Source organism: Mercenaria mercenaria, chromosome 6 (genome assembly GCF_021730395.1).
Source record: "Mercenaria mercenaria strain notata chromosome 6, MADL_Memer_1, whole genome shotgun sequence".
NCBI classification, from domain to species: domain Eukaryota; kingdom Metazoa; phylum Mollusca; class Bivalvia; order Venerida; family Veneridae; genus Mercenaria; species Mercenaria mercenaria.
Genome location: NC_069366.1, coordinates 90129994 through 90150666, shown reverse-complemented (window position 1 = coordinate 90150666; position 20673 = coordinate 90129994).

Genomic DNA, 20673 nt, shown 5'->3' with positions numbered 1-20673 from the left:
TGTGGAAATATTATTGAGAAATAAAAAGAAAGGATTTAGTACCATACACACCTAGAACATTCTACACAACGAAGCTTACCAGTGACTCCACCGGTGATGCAATATTATATCAGACGACACACTAGAACATTCTTTGTTAGTATAAAAAGCTGTGTAGAAGCTGTTGTTATATACCACAACACAAACAACGATAGAATAGAAGGAAGGGAAAATCAAAAGTGACTAAAATGTAGCATAAACATCGGAACTTTAAGGAAACTGATTGAGGAAATATGTAAAGAATTAAACTGGTAATTTATATTAAGCGTGTACAATGTTCACGTTTATTTTTAGTTACTACGTCACTTCCGTGTACAGTGTTCACGTTTATTTTTAACATTAAGGGATTTTCTATGTATTACATCACTTCCGTGTACAATGTTCACGTTTATTTATAGTAACGTTTACAATGTAAACGCACGTCACTTCCGTGTACAATGTTCACGTTTTTTTTAACATTAGTGGAATTTCTATATATTTATACTTTTATTTATAGTAACGTTTACAATGTAAACGCACGTCACTTCCGTTCAAGTTTATTTTTATATTTATATACTTCTGTTTATAGTAACGTTTACAATGTAAACGCACGTCACTTCCGTATACACTTTTGGGAGTAGTATGGAATATAACGTTTATGGTACATTTTTGTTAGTAGTAAAGGATATTATGTTCTTGATACATTTTAACTCATTTTATTAAAATAATTTATAATTATTTGTTCATTTACTCTTTGATTGTTAACTTTTAGTATTTTATACAATAAATCATTAATGTTTATACCATCTTGTAACATTTTTATGAAAAATAAACAATAATAACCACAGAGTGTACTTGTTTTGTCTTGATATTGTATGTTGTTATACTTAACCCCAGGTATATATCTAAATACTTCTTTCGGCGGAGGAAGTCCAACTGGATCGAAGTACAAAGTATTCAAGTAACAAACCCAATGTGTTCCAGGTCCAGCAGGGTCTTCCGAATTTATAATTCCGCACTTGTCCTTTGCTTTTGTTTTGGTAAACCTGTGGTCTCCGAAAGTTTCACTCTTGGTAAATTATTTCTACTAAATACACCCCTAAAGTTTTTAATTTTTAAGTTGTTTTACCCATTGTTCAATTTCAAAGTTAAAAATTGTTTTTTTTATATATTTTTTTTTTTACTATAGGAATTCGTCTGTACGGCCTCCGTTGAGAATCAGTCTGTAGTCCTTTTCCACTTAACAAAGATGTAATCAAAGGTATCCCTAGACTAGCAGCCAACATACCCAGGAACCCACCATTTTGTTTTTGTTTTTGTGTTAAGTTAATCACTCCAGATCCTACTAGTTGCTTTCTTTGATTAGGTGTAAGATATGGTGATATCATATTTCTCTTATCATTAGCTACCGAAATCATACCATTCCCAAGTATTTTACTTACACCAGTACTGGCCAGCCCAGAAAGGGCTCCTATGTCTAGAGGGGCTAATATTTTTGGAGCTATTTTTACTGCCATTGGAAGAATTGTTTTTCCTAACAAACCAGCTAAAGCTACTAAAAATCCACCATTTTGACCTTGACTGGACATTTGTTTTTCTGAAATTGTAATTTCTAATCCCTTATTATTTCTAATAGACTTTTCAACCCTTACACGAAAAAGTAAGTAAAATAGAAAGACAATTAAGAAGAAAACCTCCATTGTTCTTAACATGTTATACCGAAGATACCGATAGTGGATTATTTCAATGGAAAGCTGTAAATAACAGGCTCCGGATTTAGTTTGCAAATCCGGAATTTTCGCAAACTCAGCTACCTTTTCCCCTCGAGTTTTTGATTAATTTATTAATTCATACAATACTTCGGACCGACTAGAGCAATTATTGGTCATTTATCTGTAAAAATCTCAAAAAACGAGCACATGAGAGATGATCAAAGTTGGGTCTCCCATGGGTTTTTTTTTTCCTCCAGTGGGGTTTTAAGCTCTCCCGCGGGAGATCCAATGGGTTTTTTCTCCAGCTTTGTCGATTATGGGTGAAAAACCCCGTGGGTAAAAAAAATATTTTTTTTTTAATCGGTAAATCTTTAAAATATATGTTGTTTTGGTAATAATAGAACTTTTTAAAATATTCCACAATAGCTATCTCTTTTTTAAAAAATCTCCCATATTCAGTATGGGAGAAAAGCGCCCGCGGGAGTATTGGTAAAATTTCAAAACATCTTTAATGGTCTTTGTTTGTTTATTTTACTAATTTCTCCATAATTTATACTTATTTTTTATGATATTTATGTAATAATACGGCAAATAAAATAAAAACATCTAACCCCACGGGAGAAAAACTCCTACTTGTTAAATGGGAGATCACTCCGACTGGAGATTATCTAAAAATAAACGCATAAAATGTTCACGCGGTCTGGTTCACTTTTCAAGCTATGTAAAGATTATTACAATTATAAAGCTTTTGGAGTATGCATTTTAAGGAAATGAAATAACCCCACCGAAGGTATTCTCCCATTTTGTAAACAGGAGCACACACCCACGGGAGATACCTCCCGTAAATACAAATGGGAGACCTTCTAAAATTTGGCAGCGTGAAACCATTTTTTTTTTTTTTTTTTTTACAAGCATATTGACCAATCACATCTCATCACACAAAAAGTCTTAGGCGTTATGTTCAAAATGGACGAAAATTATTTTACAGTCATCAGAACTAACTAATGTTTCATGCTGTCACACTTGAATACCATGCGTGCTATTATTGTCGTTTGTGTCATTTTCATTATTTTGTTACTGTGTATGTTCTTGTCGTCAGATGGCCTTAAAGGGTCTTGATTTTATCAATAAAACTTTAAACTTAATAGATGCATTGTGTCGCTTATAAGCTTATTTATTGTAGTATGAGTGTAGAGTTCAAAGGATATGGAACACATGTAAATAAACTTTTGTGGATAGCCCTGAAAAATATTTTATGTGTGATATTAAAGGTATTGTGGACCACTACACTCTATTGTCGATTTTTACATTCCAATAAATCAACATGTTTGTTAAAAGGCAGTGGCTACGATTACGGTACCGTAATCCTAGCCTCTGGTTCTAGAATTACGGAAGTTCCGTATTCCTAGACATCCCTATGAGGATAGGCTAGGATTACGGAAGTATTTAAGAGGCATCAAATATATGTTAGGACATGCATAACTGACGTTGTAAAATTACTTATTTCACTATTATTTCGTGCTAACGATCCGCTGTTTTGGGTTAGTATAATCTTAATGGTGGCGCGCGGAAATATTATAGAATTATCTATGTTTCTTATATACCTGCAATTTTTGTCATCAAATCAACACAAATGGTCTTTAATAACATACAATATGGTTATAAATAAAAAATTCAAGTATAGAATATTTTTTAAACCTAACCTTTACCCTCATATTCCTATAATATTTCCGCGGGCCGCCATTAATATAGCGTTTAAGATTATATTAACCCAAAATGGCGGATAGATAACACGGAATAATAAGGCAGGCATCAAAAATCGTTATTTTAATAAAGTGAAGTAAGAAGTTTACAACATCATTTATGCATGTCCTAACATATTTTTGATGTCTCTTAAATACTTCTGTAATCCTAGCCTATCCTCATAGGGTTGTCTAGGAATACGGAACTTCCGTAATCCTAGAACCGGAGGCTAGGATTACGGTACCGTAATCGTAGCCACTGCCTTGTTAAAATTAATAGATCTGATAAGGCTTAGCTGATAACAGGACGCTTTAAATAGTTGTGTTGTAGCTGTCTGGTAATGGCTGGTTATCGTCTAGGGATATTGTAGGTGTCCAGTAATCGGCCTGATTTTTAGAGAATAAACTTTAAATATTTTTTATTAAAATTTATTACCGCATACCTAGGAAAACCTTGGATTGCAAGAAAAATGGAAGTGTCTTACCGTCCGGTAACCAGATGCCTAGCCTGTATTCAAGCCATCTGTTAACGGACAGCTAGCAACTCCTCAGTGGATTTTCTAGCCGTCCTGTAATTGATTTCTTTATGGATAAGTGTGATAAGTAATGACTTTTACTGTATTTACTTAAGATATCAATTATTATACACGTCCGGAAAAAAGATATTGTGTGAATACAAATCAACGTATATTTTCATCGAATAGAATACTGATTTTTCAGTCGATAAAACGATTGAGATCGTGTTTGTATAAAAATCCGTTTATGTTCTATTTTTAGAAATCATAATAAAACACTGAACACCGAACGTCCATGTTATTTTGTAAAAGGTGATGTTTTTCTAACGGCCTGAACTTTAATTCTTAAAACACAAATACATAGCTGTAAAGTCTGACGCTTGAATCGTGATTCTCACGAATTCAAAGTTTGATCACGATTTAACGAATTTGGAGCATTTTCTCACATTTTCTAAAAATAATCAGACAAAAAACATTGTGGACCACTTATTTTCTCTAATTTGCCATCTGGCATCGTTATTTGAAGACAGGATGAGACAACAGTAAACAGAAAACACATGTCAAGTGTCATTTTTAATGTACTGATTACGTAACAGACCTGCCGAAACTGGTTCTGGCCAGTTTTTGCTTTAACCGAAGCTTCCCGAGAAAGATTGTGCCAATCAAATTGATGCGTTAATTTCCGAATGACTACGAGCCAGTTACGTAAATCATCGATATTGACCGACTGGTTACTATTTATGCTATTCGTGGACATTGCATTGTCGGAAAAGTATTAGAACCATTCGCGCACTTGACCTTGACCGACACTAAAAAAACATGAAGATGCCAAAAAAAAAAAAACAAAGAATTATTCATCAGAAAAAAACAACGCGTGGGGAACTGGAATTTCCTTGGCTTAGAATTAAAAGCAAACAATGGACCTAGTTTTGCTTTCTGCAAGCTATGCAGGAAGTACGTTGTATGCACAACCGTTTTTCCAGTGCAGGTTCAAAGCAAAAGTACATTTCAAATCGAAAGTAGAATATGTAGATCAGTGAGACGTTTTGTTTGTATTAAACATTTAGGTCCATAGATATCACGGCTGTAATAAAAACTCAAAACAGTTTTACTGACAAAATCAGTTATAAAATTTGCATTATCAGTTTTATTTGTTTTTTTAGAAAAATAAAGTTTCTTGTAGATCTATCACAAAATAAAAAATACCCAAAAAAAATCAGGTCTCATGTGTTTTCCATATAGACTGTGTTAAAGCAAGGCAAAAAAAAAGTGGACACAGAATTCATATTAATGATCTCAGAAAGCACCATAATGCATACTTTCATAAATATTATATACTTGAAAAAAAATTTCTTTGGGGGTGGGGGATAGAAAGACCCCTCCTGTCCCCACCTCCATTTGTCACGCGCGACGACTCGCACATATCTCACTCATTCATATTTTCGAAACTTGACAGGTATGCAAATGGAAAACTTGTAAAACCAGCAGTTCATTAATTATGTCTCCAGCCACACATTGGTGTTAAGACAGTCATATTGATTTTATACTCCTGTCTGTGTGTGTCTAACCTTCACCAAACTTGAACTTGAACAAACTGCGTTTGCCATTAAATCCTCAGCCAAGTTGATAACTAGCCAAATTGGCCTAGGTACTATGGAATTATGGCCCTTGAAACTTGTTTTTGATAATCAAAACACTGAAAGTCTGATAAGGCAGTTGTGGGAGACATGCACTTTTCTCAAATGCAGCTCTAATTTAAAAAAATGAATACTTAACTATGAAAATTTGCAAGTATTTCAAAACCATTATAATTTTGAAAATCCAGTGAAAAAGTTGTTAAAACTTAAAAATTTTGATCCTATAAAAACATTGTTTTGATTGCCCACCAGATGAACAGATTTTAATGAGTGACGTCAGGACGATCTCGCCATTATTGATTTCGGCAAACATTTGTTTTATCAGCTGAATGATGCATTGATTTATTCGAGACGAGAGTAAATCTTTAATATTTACTCACATAAAGGTTTCTTTGCAGATAAGTATCGATATCTTTAGTAATTAACAGGTATCATTTAATTTACTTATTCATTAGGAAATCTATTAACGGATAGCTAGAAAATCTCACGAGGAAAGTTGTGGTTTCTTGACAATAACTTGTGAAAGGCTTGACAGTTTAAATATATATTTAGGTACACTGGTGTAAAATCATAAAATACACGTCAAGTTTGACAGCCTAAAAACACCATCATTATCCAGATCAAATGGTTCAAGGTGCATTACTCTGCCAGAAATCTTAAATGAATTATGTTCTCACATGTTTAGAAATTAAGGGTACTGTTTAGAAGTACTTTCACTCATCTCATATTTAAATAAATGGATTTGACTCAAACTTTATCTTTCATCCAAGATCATCATTCACATTGGGGGAGCGGGCATTTAATAGCACGAGTGATAGCCGTAGTTTCCTTATATTAGCCTATCTTGCTATGCAGCAAGTAAGCAGTTGAGCATGTTTTCTCTGAAAGCTCTTATAATTCAGAGTTGAAAAAGTGACAAATATGCAAATAGACATTTCAATACCTGATATGCCCATTTCAGGTCTGAGCTAATAATATAGGCGGATGGTCTGGTATCAGTTCTCAACAATTTGCATAAACATCTTCTCATTTGAAAGTAAAGTTCTTCTTTCTGTCTGAAAGTAGTGGTCAGAACTACACCTGATTTGGCAAGGTCCTGTCTCAAATTTTCGAAAAAGGTTATGCTTGACCCATTTAAGTAACAGCTAGAGCAAAAACTAGAAAAACCTTAAATGACCTCTTGAAATCCTTGTGGATCTTCATCAAACTTGGGCTGTAGCATCATAATAAGATTGCCTCAGTTTTGTCAAAGTGGTGGACAACCTGCCCTCCTTAGGAGCTGTTAGAATCAAAAGTAGAATTTTTTATGACTTATTTTTATGAACTACTTCCTGAATCATCATCAAACTTTATCTATAACGTTCTTATTAGGTACATCCCATAATTTGTTCAAATGGGGGCATTGAGGTCTATTTCCGGACCGTCCGGCTTAAAACAAAAATATCTTTAAGCGACCTCTTAATATGAACCATATTATTCATCTTGATCAAACTTGTGCCGTGGCTTCACTGTAGGGGAAGATTCAGCCTCATTTTTATGACACCGGACATATAGCGAATATGATTTGTACAATTGTAGGGGAAAATAAAGCCATTTTTGCGAAGGCCTTCGTTAATGGAAAATATGTCTGTGTTCAGCTGTAAAAAAAGCACAAAAATCACTGTTCTGAGGCAATTTCTGGTAAGGTTTCAATACAGGGTTTGTTTTACCACAAAAATTCATATTGGGTTAAAACATCTTGAAAGCTGATGATTGATGTTGGTTCAAGCGTCACTCGGAGCATAGAAGTCTTCATGTGAGGAAGCTAGCCTATCAAGCTGGCTTACAAAAAGTTAGTGGTTCCACTCAGGGCACTGGGGTCTTCCTCCACCTTCAAAGCTGGAAAGTCGCCATATGACCTATACTTGCGTCGGCACAACGTTTAAAACAAACAAAAAGCAAATCGAATAGTCGATCTAAAAACTGTGGCCTCTCTTAGTGACAATAGTCAGAGGAACCTAATTTTGAACAAGATGACTCATTTGTAAACTTATATTTTTGAAAACAAACTTCCTGACCATGTTTAATAGATACTTTGTAAGTCTTACAGTAAAAAGGTGGCAACTAGGGTGTTAACAAGGGTTTTTATGATTTGAATTAGTGACCTAAATTGCCACAATTTTTGACAAAGTTCATTAAAATAATGCTAAAATTGCGATGCCAAATCATTTACCTATGCCAAGAGCTCACCCAAGTAAGCCAACAAACTACTCCGTGCAGGTCATAGGCTGAAAGAGAGTGGATATGTTTTTTGTTATCACAAAGACAGTAAATCCTAAGTTGAGATAGGTACTTTGCTGCCCTAGCATTAATGATTAAAGATTTCATGTGCAACAGACAAAGCTGTTACCATATGAGCCCAAACAAACTTAAGATGCTTTTGTAGAAAAGCGTATGGCCCACAAGCTCATAGGCGACAAGAGAGACTGATGGTTGGTTTAATGACTGAATTGCAATAGGAACCGTCTCCTCAACATGTCTAATCATCAATTCATCATGTGAAGTTTCATTGTTCTAGGTCAGTGGTTCTCAAGTTATGGATTGAAAACAGTTTTCAATGTTCAAGCCCATGACCTTTGATCAAGTGAACTCAAAATCTGAAGATCGAAGGTTCTATGTCAAATGGTTCACCAGTTATTGATCGAGAACAGTGTTCCATGTTCAGGCCCCTGTGACCTTGCCCTTTAAGAAGTGACTTCAAAAACTAAAGGGATCATCTACTCTGCAATTCCTATCATCCCATGAAGTTTGAAAAATATAGTCAAATAGTTAGGTTTTTGAGTGGAAACAATTTTCCAGGTTCTGGCCACTCAGACCTTGACCTTTGCTGGAGTGAACCCAAAATTTAAAAATGTCATGTACTCTGCATGTCCAATATTCCTATGAAATCTAAACATTCTGGGTAAAGCAGTTCTCCAGTTATTGATCTAAAATGGCTTTCCATGTTCAGGCCCCTGTGCCCCTGACCTATCTTAATCCCCCATAACAATAGGGCCATCTAATCCATAAGCCCTATCAACCTATGAAGGTTCTAGTTCAAACAGTTCTCCAGTTGTTAATCTGAAACAAAGTGTGTCAGAAGGACAGGACAAAACAATATGTATATCCCCACTATGGGTGGGGGGAGGGAGAGACAATCAAACAAGAATATTTTTGGGAAGCATTAAGACACTGACAATTGTTTGTAACTTAAAATTTTTATATAAATACAAACAAGTTATATAATGTACACAAAACATTTCATTTGATCACATAATCATCAATCAAATCAATATTTCATACACTATTTTATCTAGTTCCTCATTGAGGTATTAAGAATGTGTTGTCTATTTACACAATTTAAAGATAGTTACATACAACTGTTACACCTAATAACTGAATCAAATTATTGTAAATCTTCTTAACTAATACCAGAGTGTCATTATGACCCTGGATTGTTCACCTAAGTTATATGAGCTACATGTTTCAAATGTCAAACTGATGCTAAAATATGCATGGTCACTGACAGAGTTTTAAGATTGGTGTGCAAAATTGTATACACGTATGTCATCCAAATTTCAAGGCCGTATCCTTATAATTCTTAAGAACCAAGAAAGAAGTTATTGTTGTTAAGACATTTAGCAAGTCTGTATCAAATCAAACAATAAACGAAGTCTCTATATGGCTGCAATAGCCAAAATAGCATATTCTGGCCCTTTAAGGGGCCATAACTCTGGAACTCATGATGGGATCTGGTCAGTTTTCAAGAAGAACTGAGATAATATGCCAATACAAGTTGCGTGCAAGTTTAATTAAAATCAATTGCTAAATGTGGTCTCTATGGTGTTTACAAGTTCAAAAATGTTGGCCCTTTATGAGGCCATAACTCTAAAACCCATGATGCAATCTGACCAGTTTTCAGAATAATCTGAGATATTGTGCCAAAACAAGTTGTGTGCAAGTCTGATTAAAGTTGACTGCAAAATGTGGTCCCTATCCTGTTCACAAGCCAAAAATGACAAATTCTGACCCTTTAAGGGGTCGTAACTCTAGAACCCATGTTGGGATCCTGCCAGTTTTCAAAAGGAACCAAGGTATTATGCCAATACAAGTTGTGTGCAAGTTTGATTAAAATTAATTGCATAATGTGGTACCTATCGTGTTCACAAGAAATTGTGAACTGACAGATCGACAACATGCGATCACAAAGCTAGAAATTCTGTGGTTTTGTGATAATTGCTGAGCCTTAAATTCGCTGGAAAATTCCTCAAGTTGCATAAATATCACATTGCACACGACGTATAAATTTTATTGAGTACGAAATGTTTAAGTTTCAGTTTTCACGACATGTGATTATTAAGCGCATCGTATTTTGTTGTTTCCGGTGTCAAAAGTACAGGAAATGGAAATGGATAAACAGCTGTATTTTTAATAACTAGATGCCCATGGGCAACATGTCGAGCCTGCCAGCTATTAAAAGGACTAAGAGTTGCACATGACACCCTGTCTCATTGAGGCAAACATTTATGCCAAATAAAAAATGATTGCAAAAAGTTACAATATAAGTTATTTAAAGTAACAACAAAGCAGAGTAAGTCTTTAAAAAAAAAACCTAAGCCCACACAAAAATCCTAGCCAGTAGAGATAGGTCAAAATACACATAAAAAATGGATGTAACATGCATATTGTACTACAGAAAAGTGTTCTTGATTTTTCCCTACAACCAGTATAAAAAGTCACAATATAAGCTATTTATAGTAACAACAAAGCAAAATAATTCTAGGTCCTTGCACATGACACTCTGTCTCATGATGGTTTACAACTGTGCCAAAATACATCAAAATCCCTCCATGCATGAAAAATAAATGCTCTGGACAGATATTCTTGCATCTTATTCAACAAATACCACTGATAATTGCCAGATATGTTTTGAAAATTAACTTTGAATTTTTTTCTAAATGTTTAAATTATGACAAATTAACATTATCTTTTTTTTATGTCTTAAATATGAAAATAACATAAAAAAAGTAAATTCTAAATAGATAAACACTTTATGAAACAAGAGCATCGCCTGTATAAAGTTTCAAGGCTACAGCAAGTATACTTAAACAAATAGAACCACCTAGAAATACTCATTTTCCAAGTTAAAGGTGACAAATCAAACAGGGTTGTGGTTCTTGACCTAATTACTAATCTAATGACAATAAACAAGTGTACAAAGTTTCAATACTACAGTTTAAGTAAATAAAGGGCCATAATTCAGTCACTATACATATATCAGACTTAGGCTATTGCTCTATGAACTCATCTTATGATATTAAACAAAGTTGCAAAGCTATAGTTCTGATAACATTCAAACACAGTGGACCTAAACAAAAAGAAATAAGCTGCATTCAATAAACGCTTGATGCCCTCGGTGGCATCCTTGTCCATACAAAGCAACCTAAGTCCAAAATGAGGTCAAGGTCAAACTGAAACACACTTATTCATGTTAGCTGATCCTGCTCCTACGTTTTCCTTTTACTCTTAGCACAGATTGTTTATTATGTCTCTCAACTGATGCCGAAATGGCATCCACTAAATGTTCTGCTCCTGAATTTCTAGATTGTTCAGTTTCTGTATAGCAAGGAAGCTGATGAACAGGAGGCAGATTTGGCTCATGTTCTTGAATAAACAGATACTCATTCCACCATTCCACATTTTCTTCGGATAATCTTCCACTCTGGTTCCACTTTGGTAAATCATTTCTCATTTTTCCGGACTCCACTTCCATCTTTGGATTGACAGCAACTTGCATCAGATTTAAGTCATCAGGAATGCGGTCATTGAAGTCCAATGTCTTGTATACAGCATCTGTAGGCCAGTCCTTGTAATGTAAGATTACTTTTCCATTTTTCTCCTTTAGCATGAACTGGTGGGGCCCAGAGATGCCTTCTATCATACCTCTTACATCTTCAAAACAGGACTTGTAGTCATAAATCCCTTTGACTTCCAATACCTCTGGAGTTGGTGTTGTTGACTCTGTGATGCCATGTAAAAGGGCAGGCAAGGTGGGGGCATCAACATGTCTCATATGTGTGCTAATTCTTGAAAAGACCTGATCTATGTCTTCATGCGTGTGCCCAACCATCAGGAAGCATAGTTTCACCTGCAATATATATCAAATATTACAATGAAAATTGTTCTTTGTACAACATAGCAACTTTTTAACAGTACCTGTCATAAGACTCAACTAATTGACTCTTTCTGATTCAAACAAGAGCTTGCAGAACACGAAATTCCCCCTCAATGCATTCAGTAACTGCAGAAAGATCAGAAATTATTTGGTTTGCACTAGGGGACACCAAGGTGATAACAATACGTCCGTTCGGGGGTATATAAAGGAATCAAGATCTTATGGTGATACACGTTGTGTGCAAGTTTTGCTCTGGAACCCATTATGAGATCTGACCAGTTCAGAAAAGAACCAAGATCTTATGGTGACACAAGATTTGTGCAAGTTTGATTACATTCAAATCATAAATGAAGCTGCTATTGTGCAGACAAGGTCAAAATAGCTAATACTGGCCCTTTCAGGGGCTATCACTATGAAACCCATCTTGAAAACATGACCAAGATTTAGTCTTGTACATATTAGTGACATATAACTTACCATTAAGCAAGTTGCATGCAATACCAAATTGAATTCTATAGGTTTAAAGAATCTTTCATATATATCTGGAATAATACAGGTATAATTCTTCTAAACATGTCCTACACAAATGGAGTGCTCAAGATGTGAACATGTAAAAGAGCCATTTTGTCCACTTTAAACTACAATCAGAACTGTCAGAAACTAGAGCTATCACTAAAGGTGATGAATGTACAACCCCCCGCCCCCGCATGCACTGACACAGTCGCACAGTACATTGCAATTTCACGCACACAAGATTGCTAATTATGTGGATTGTATGTATATAGACTGTATGTATACAGTATAGTAACAAAAAACAAAGTCCCATAACTATGCAGAATATTTATCTAAAAGAATGTAACATGCACCATGCACAACTAGGGTTGGTACTGATCACTTGTGTGAATTTTCATTAAATTGTGTGTAAGGGTTTGGTAGATTAGGCACGCAAAAGGGATAGAAGGGAAATTTTAGGGTTTTTTTAAGGGCCCAATTTTTTGGACCTTGACCTTTAACTTCTGATCGGGTTTTAAAGGGTAGACTAAAAATCCTCTAACTGCAAGTTTATTTTATTGCCATTTTTTAAAGTAAATATTTTTAATTTTTTTAAAAGTTATGCCCCCATTCAAAATTTTAGGGAGAAATTTTCTATTCATTTAAGGAAAATCTTCCCCCGGTTGCTTTCCCTTTTTACAAAAAACCAAGGTTTTGGACAATTGAAAAAGGCAAAGGGATAGCCAAATGTAAAATTTAAAAGTAACTTCTACCTTGTTATTTCTGGAGAGTTTACCAAAGGAATTTTTGGTGATTTTACTTTTGGGGGAAGAAGGTTTCTTTTCCAAGTCGATAAAAGGTTTTCTCAAGTGTGAGTTTTCACCCCTGTTACATGGTGTTAAATTCTTGTTTTTGTTGGGGTTTTAAAATGAAAAAAAAATTGGGTTTTCATAAAGTTGCTTTGTTTTTTTGTGTACCTCAAAAAGAAATTGAACAGGTTATAAATTTTGCTATGGGGGCCTTTTATTACCTGTAAAAAGCAATGAAAAAAATTTTTCTGAAATTTTTTTTTTAAAAAAAGGCAGTTTTTTCAAATAAATGGAAATTTTCCTTGTTGGTTTTAAACCCTTGGTTTTTGCAATGGTGGTAAAAAAAATCAAGGGGAGGGGGTGCGGGTCTTGACTTTTTAAATTTTTTTTGGGTTTTTTTTTTTCTTAACATAGTTATTATTTTTTTGGGATTATTATTATTTTAAAATTCCCAACTGTTATGTCACTGTTTTAAAAAACAGGCATTTAATAAATTCCCATTTTCCCGGGAAATTTTCCCCCTTTCCCTTTGTGGAAATGTTTTTTATCCCTTTAACGGTGAAAATTTTTCCCACAATATAGGGCCCTTTCCCCCCGGGCAAAAGCAGCTGGGGGTTTGCAAAGGAATCTTAACTTTGGGGTTGTTTGGGTAATTTTTGAAAATTTTTTGTTTCTTTTATGTCCACAAAAAAAACTCCTTAAAAAGAAAAGAATTTTTAAAAATACACCTAAAATTTAAAAAGGGAAAACATCTATGTTGTACCACGAAAAGTGTTTGGGTTTTTTTCCCTTAGGGGTCAATTAAAAAAAAAAGTTACAGTATATTTTTTTTTTTAGTAACAACAAAGGGAAGTTAATTTTAAAAAAAAAAAAAACCCAAAATCCAAAAAAAATTTGTTGTCCCACAAAAATTTCTTCCCCTGTGGGAGATAGGCCCAAAAAAAACACCTAAATTGGATGAATTTGTTGTATACGGGAAAATTGGTTCGATTTTTCCCTTTTCAATTTGTAATGTAAAATTTTGGAATTAAAAGCTTTTTTTTTGTAACAACAAGGGAAAAGTAATTCAAAGAAGGGAACTGCGCATGCACTTCGTTCATTAGGGTGTACAATTTTTCCCAATTTACATCAAAATTCTCTCCATGCACGAAAGAAAAAATTTGCTTCGGGAAAAAGGGATTCTTGTATCGGACCTTTGACCTCTAAGTGTAAACTTGAATTTGGACCCGGGCCCGGGTTTCTTGCCCCAAGACCTAAATTTCTTGATGGTGAAAATTTAGGTTAAACCCATAAAAACCCCTCCATGAATGAAGAAGAATTTCCGGACAGTCATTTTTTGAATTTGCCCTTTACCCTTCTTAGTGTAAACCTTGACCTTTGACCTGGGGAAAGGGTTCTTGCGCGACACCCCCATCCATGTGGTGAAAATTTTGTGCAAGTTTCATCAAACCCTCCATGCATGAAGAAGTTTTGCTAAAAGGCAAAAGGCATTCTTGAATTTGACCTTTGCCCCTAAAAGTGTGACCTTGCCTTGGGACTAGGGGCCTGGTTCTTGGTTTGGCATCCTTTCCATGTTTTTTGGAAAAAATTTGTGCCAATTTTCATCAAATTTCCTTGCTTAAAAGAAGATTTGTCCGGAAAATTGTCTGTGGAAGCCGCCTGCCGCCAGAGGCTTTCCCCAAAATTTCGTACCTTTTGAAAATAAAAAATGAATTAAATTAGAATAAATTTAAAAATTTATCCTATAGGACCAGCTCCCTAGAGTTTTCACTCTTTCCTGTTTGAAAACCAGTTACATGCCTGAAATTTTAAAACTTTAACAATCGGGGGACTGTCTTTTAAAAAATGCTTCATACGGGAAAAACTTGTTTTTAAAATCGGGTTTCTGGCATATAAATGTGATTAATGCAGTACCAGGGATGGTTTTAAGGAAAGGGATTTTCGAGTTGCAAAAAAAAAAAAAAAAAACTTTCTTTTCCCTAATTTTCTGTCCCAAAATCTTTTTTTAATTGGTTGTTTAATTTGTTTTACCAAAAAAACAGCCTTGTTCTGAAAAAATGGAGTCCTACAAAATTTTTTTAACTTGCCTGTTGCTGAGTTCTACTAAAATTTTAAAAAGCAGAAAAGGGATTTTTTTTGTGCCCTGGTTTTACAAAAAAAAACCCACTTTACTAGTCTTTGGTATGCATCCCCCATGCTCCCCTTGATAGCCCTTTTGATTTTTGGTAACCCAAACTTAATGTATTAAATATCACAAGTTAAATTTATAGAGTTTAAAAGGGCCAAATTACGTTACCCAAATAGTAGCTATTCAATTTGCAAAAATTTTGGGTTATCGTTTTAGATATTTAGGGGTTCTAATCCCTTGGGAAATTTTGATAAAAAATTTTGGGCAGTTTGTTTTGGTTTGTTCCATGTTGTCTATGATAAGGTTTCCAATTTTTTTTGGGGTTATTCACTGGCTTTCTTTATATGTTTTAGTACTTCGGCGGCAATCCCTAACGGGAAAAATCAGAAAGTGAAAAAATTTTTTCAATATCATTAATGTATATATCTAAAACTAATTCTTGGGGTTTTCAACTTTTCTATTTGTTTATAAATATCGGAATTACCTTAAAATGTTACCAAATTTTAGTTTGTTAAAGACCCCACCAAGCAGTTCATGAAAAGGAACTTCAAGAATTTTTTTTAATTTTCGCTCGGGAGTCCCCCAAAAGGGGTCTGCAAAAACCATTTTAACCCCACCTAAACCTTTTGGGAAATTTATGCTTGTTTGCTATTGACAAGTTTGGTGCAATTTGACCATATGTTTCATCTGGTGGGAATTACCCTTTAGTATACTAGGCACTTAAAGTTACCCCCCTTAATGACCCTTATTTTTTTAAAAAATTCCCCATGGACTGTGGTTGAAAGCATAACACAACAACATTTTAGGCAATGCGACGTCACGGTTTTTAAAGTTTTTGTAAAATTCGTTTAAAACTCTATTTGGGGCCCGGGGGCTGCACTTTGAAAAATGATTTTTTTCCAAACCCCAATGTTGACATGTAGGGAAAATTTTTATCCAAATCATTCTTCCCCTTGAAAATTTTTTCGACATATTTATGGGGAATTTCGTTTTAAAAAACAAAATTTTTCCTTGCTAAAATGCCCCCCGTTTAAGGCCAAATCAACCCTTCTTTCCCCATTGAAATGGTTGACGCAGAACTCTCATGTCGTAAAATTTGGACTTTCGTATTTTGGGGTTCTCCCCTAAAGTAATGAAAGGGGTTTTTAGGAGACATGATCGGGGACGGGTCTCCCGAGAAATTTGACCGTGCAAAGTGCCCGTGGCTTAGGGGTTTTAAAAACAATTTAAGAGGTATATTTTAAATTTTGGAAAAACTTTTCAATGTTTGGGGGATTTATTTTTAAAGGGGAAGTACTTCGGGCCAAAATCCCCCCCCAAGGGAAAAAAATTTAAAGTATTTGATGGTCTGTTGGAGAAAATGTTGTACACAATGTTAATTTATTCCCCCCCCCCCCCCCCCCCCCCCCCCCCCCCCCCCCCAGAAAATTTTCCATTTTTGGGAAAATTTTTTTGACCTTATTTTTTTACATATCAGCTTAATGGGTTTAATCTATGATCAAAATTTCCCCCTTTTATCACTAAAGGCTTTTAGATATGACGAAACCAGTTTCATTTTGGGAAGGCTACAATGTCTTGACTATTCACATTATTAACTCTTAAATTACTATTTAAAAAAGGGGAAAATTATCAAAAAAAGCTGGGAAAAAACTGGTAAAACAATTTCAAAAAAATAGGACTGCCCGACAAATATATTTTATAAGAAAATTTTTTTTTCATAGGGACTGGAGGTTTAGTTTGAATTGTTCTTTTCCCCTTCTATTTCTTTTTTAACTTCCTTGGGAAAAACTGCATGCGAGCAAAACAGTCTCAATTTTGGATACATGGTGTGCATCTTGCTTTTTCCCCCTTTTTGCTCTAAAAATGAGGATAAAGATCTATTTTTGGCAAAAGTCACAGAAATCTGCCTTTTTTTGACAGGGCTTTCCCGATTAAAATGGGTATTTAGCAGGGCTTCAAAAATTTTTTTTCTTTTAAAAATTTTTTTTACACTTCTTTTTAAAAAGGGAAAAAAAATGCCTAAAAAGCTTTCTGACAAAAGTTTTATTAATTTCAAACTAATTGTTGGGAAAAAAAATATGATTTAAAAAAAAATTCCCCAAAAACTCTTTATGAATGCCCGGTTTGAATGGACACTCTTGTGTGGGCAGTGACCTTGGGTTAGGGGGGGGGTTTGCTAAAACTTGTTGGGCTCATTTGATGAAAAAATTTTTACCAAATTTGGGAATTTATGTTTTTAAAATTTCCCCTTTTTGGTTGGGGAGTTTTCAGTCCCCCTAAGAATTTAAATGAAAAAAAAAGATTTTTCGAAACCGATACAAAGTATCCTAATTAACAATGTTTTCAATGTCAATTTTAACCCTTTACTTCCTTTGAATTTTTACTCTGGTTTTGCTTTCTGCCCCAAAATTTATGAAAAGAAAGGGTTCCCCAAAGGCCCCTTTTTACTAGCTTTTTCATGTGTTCTATAAAAGTAACACAGCTTGTTTTTTTGAATACCCAAAAAGGGGGGAAAATTGTTAATTTTTCTTTTGTCGGAAAATTTTTCTATTAAAATTTCTTTGCTTTTGTTTTTAGCCACGTCTTTGCCTTTTGGAAATTTAGCTGAAGGTTTCTTAAGCGAGGTTTTAAAATGCCATATGGATTTCTTGCCTTTTCGCCAGAAGGGTTTTTTATCTTTTCCTTTAAACTGAATTTTAAAACATAAAAAACAGTTAACCCTTTTACTTAACAATGTCTTTGTGGCCCCCAAAGGGTTTCTCTTTAAACAAACTTTTTTAATATAGCTGAAACTATATATTTTTTATGACTTTCTAATTAAAATTTCCCCGATTTGGGTTTCCCAATTTTTTTTGTTTCGACAAAGAGGGCCATGATGGCCCCAGAACATCAAAAATAGTTTTCAGGCCCTTAAAAGTGGGGAACTTTAAAAAGGACCTTTTAAAATTTGCCCAGATGTTAAAAATTTTGTTTGCCGGTTTTTAAATTACTACATGTATAAATCCGCAGGAAAAAACAAAAGCATGGCCCCGCGGGTGTCATTGCTCGTGCAAATGGTACAAGCCGGGCTTTTTAATAAATATCAAAGGTTTTAGCAAATCCTTCGTTCTCCCATTTTTAAAAATGCTGGTCCTGTTTTGACAAACTAAATGTTTACTTTTCTTTTAGCCAGTTGAAAAAAAATTGGCCCTGAAGGCCTTTTATCGCCTTTTCCCGAGGTTTTGACTGAAGAAAATAGTTGAATGGGAAAACTGGGTTTTTTCCCTTATCATTTCGGTATGGAAGAAAAGTGACTTTTAAAGTTTACCCAAAATTTTTTTGAACGTGGAAGCTAGTTCTAGTATTATATGGGATTTTTGGAAAAAAAATTTTTTCAAAATTCTTTTTTACTAGCCTGGGATTTCTTTAAACCCAGAAATGTTTGCGGATTTTATGTTTCGGTAGGGACCATAGATGATGCTACACCCGTTTTTCAAAGCCCCAAGCCCCGGGGGTTTTGGGCAAGAAGATTTTTAAAATTTTTCATTTCGGTTGCCATGGGCAACCCGAGTTCTGCTTTGGAAAAAAATTATTTGAACAATTTTGAAAGGGGGCTACCCAAGGGTCATTCCTGTGAAGTTTGGTTTTTAAATTTTGCCCCGTGGTTTTTTAAGAAGAAGATTTCTTTTTACAAATTTTTACGCCCCGACGGCCAAGCAGTCACAAAAGCTCACCCTTTTCCAAATTGGTGACGGGGAGCAAAAAAGTTCACAGAAAAATTTTTTTTCCCTTTTGGACCTGAGAGCAAATTAACTATTTCAAACCTCCTTTCCCCCCAAAGCTGTTTAAAAAGGGTTTCCAACCCCTTTCAACCCTTTCTCTGCCAAGAATTAGCATTTATGATTCCCGGCTTTTTGAGGCATGAGAACTGGGGACGTCTCTGTTGCTGCATTTTTTTTTGACCCGGGAGTCGTTTTGCATTGTTGGATCTCTTCATATGGGAAAAAAAGTCTGCAGCACCGGCTTTTTCCGCATCTTTTTATAAATTCATCTTTTACTGCATCAATTGTTGTCTTTTTTATTAAAACCTTTTTCCCCTTCCCTGAAACCAAGGAAAAAAACAACACATGATCAAACAGATTTTCTTTAAAAAAAATACACAAAAAATCAAAAAAACTTTGGGTTTATTTTAAAAAAATTTTTTTAATTTATGCGCAATAGTCCATTTCGTGATCTGGTCATGCGACGTGATCAAAAGACCACACTATGCACCCGGATAAACCCAACTCTGTTTTAGCGGGCCCAAATCAGTGGCCCAAAAAGGGGGGAATTTTTTTAAAACCGATTTCAAAAATTTGTTTTTTGTGTAATTACGAAGGGTTTTAAAAAAATGTTTCGGTTGTTTTAAAAATTTTTCAAATTTATCAAATGTTATTTTATTTCAAAAAATTTTTAATTTTTAAAATATATTAACCCTTTTGTTTTTGGTGGAAAACCAAAGGGGCAAGGCAAAAATTTTTTGAAAACTTACAAAAAATTTTTAAAAATTACTAAATTTGGGGTTTTGATGCCTTGACTATTTTGTTGTTTGAAAGCAAAAATTTTTACTGCTTTATTGGCCCGTTTACGCTTTTTTGTTAACCCAAATACATGTTGAACAAAAACATGTTTTAAAAAGTGAGAAAAAGGTTAAAAACCCCCAACTTTGGGGTTGGTTTTAAAAAACCGAACTCAAATTTCTTTAGGGAAGGAAAAAAAATTTTTAAATTACAGAAATTTTTCTGAAAGGGTAAAATCTAACTGGGTAGTTAAAAAAAATATTCTTTTTAAAAATGAAGGGTTGACCGTACTGGTCCCATTATTGTAAAATTATTTTTAAGCGGTATTTTCTTCAAACTTTGTCATTAATTTTTTCAAAATGGTTTTTTGTATGCCCACTACAGTCAAATTTTTTTTTCATAATTTTAATATTATGCAAATAGAAGTTTCCCCCAAAATTGGTTTTTCCCTGAAAAATTAACTCAGTAAAAAAAGTCAAAATTTTTATTCCAAATTTTATAAGAAATTATTTAATACCCCGATGTTCAAAGTTCTGTAACCACAAACCCCCCTCTCCCCCATTTCTTCTCCACACACTTTTTTCAGAAGAATTGGTTTTTTTAAATCTTGTTTTTTGTTTAGTGTAAGAGATTCTTAAAATGAGGTGCCCAATGGAATATTTTGTTATTGTTCAAAAGGGGTTAGATTTATGATTAAATTTTTTAAAAAATGATATTTTTCAAACGGTAAAATAAGGAAGAAAAGGGGGTGTGTGTGTGTGTGGTGGTTTTTGGGGGGGGGAGGGGTTGCTTGGGGCTGACAGGGGCAGGGGAGTGGGTTTTTACATTTTTTACTTGTCCCGGACACTTAAAAAAACCCCTTGTCCCCTAGAAAAATTTTACTTGCTTG